The sequence below is a fragment of the Elephas maximus genome, chromosome 1 (genome assembly GCF_024166365.1).
Source record: "Elephas maximus indicus isolate mEleMax1 chromosome 1, mEleMax1 primary haplotype, whole genome shotgun sequence".
NCBI classification, from domain to species: Eukaryota; Metazoa; Chordata; class Mammalia; order Proboscidea; family Elephantidae; genus Elephas; species Elephas maximus.
This window is the reverse complement of record NC_064819.1, coordinates 206,474,816-206,476,010: the sequence shown is the minus strand read 5'-3', so window position 1 is coordinate 206,476,010 and position 1,195 is coordinate 206,474,816. Positions and strand designations below refer to the sequence as shown.

The window sequence follows — 1,195 nt, the reverse complement described above, 5'->3', positions numbered from 1 at the left end:
GTTCTTGGATCAGGTGGACACTTCAGACTATGTTGGCATCTCCTCCCTGGAGGGGAGATGAGAGGGTGGGTGGGGTTAGAAGCTGGCGAAAAGGACACGAAAAGAGAGAGTGGAGGGAGAGAGCAGGCTGTGTCATTAAAAAAAAAAAGGGGAGAGTAATTGGGAGTGTGTAGCAAGGTGTATATGGGTTTTTGTGTGAGAGACTGACTTGATTTGTAAACTTTCACTTAAAGCACAGGAAAAATTATTTTAAAAAAAAGAAATTACTACTATAGCTATGGGGAAGCCAGGCTAAAGTTTAGCTTTCTCCATCACTGTCTCTCAGGGTGTGCATATCAAAGAGACACTCTGCCAAGCTAGATTCCAGCTCCTCCATCTTGCACAAGTTGGTTGCGTAGTCACCCAATTCTTTGATGAATTTCACCTACTCATTTAGATAATGAGTCTCAATGAAGTCACACAAATGGGGGTCATTTTTATTATTGGCCACTTTGTACAGTTCCAGTTGTGACTGATTTATGCTTTTTTCCAAGTGTAACACACTGCTTTGTGTTCAGCTGCTCTCCCAGTCACAATGGTCTGGTTTCATGATATCCTGAAGGAAGATTTGGCCATCTTGTTGGTTCATCAGCTTCATCAGTTTTTCAGAGTGTTCTCTCTCCTCATGAGATTGGTGAAGAAAATATTTGGTAAAATTCTTCAACGCTACATCATCACGATCAAAGTAGTAAAACATGGACAAATAGATATAGGAGGCATAGAGTTCTAGGTTGATCTGGCAGTTGACGGTGGCCTCCGAGTCCTGGTTGTAGTTCTGGCGCACCTGTGAGGGTAATCTAGTAGTCAGGGTGGGGCAGCTAAGGAGAGGCAACAGAAGCGAGGTCTTGGGGTGATGAGAAGATGCCATGAGGGTACTGTAAGGAGGTGGCTGTCTTAGTCATCTGGTGCTGCTATAACAGAAATAACTCAGGTGGATGGCTTTAACAAAGAGAAATTTATTTTCTCACAGTCTAATAGGTTACAAGTCTAAATTTAGGGCTTCGGCTCTAGGAGAAGGCTTTTCCTCTCTGTCGGCTCTGGAGGAAAGTCCTTGTCTTCAATATTCACCTGTTCCTCAGGTGCAGGAACCCCACGTCCAAAGGACGCGCTCTGCTCCTGGTGCTGCTTTCTTGGCGGTTATGAGGTCCCCAACTCT

At 44.4% G+C, this 1,195-nt stretch overlaps 1 pseudogene; it reads right to left on the bottom strand.

Annotated features, from left to right (window-relative positions):
* Positions 1 to 298: 298 nt before the first annotated feature.
* Positions 299 to 907, bottom strand: LOC126070255 (ferritin heavy chain-like; annotated as a pseudogene).
* Positions 908 to 1,195: the final 288 nt, after the last annotated feature.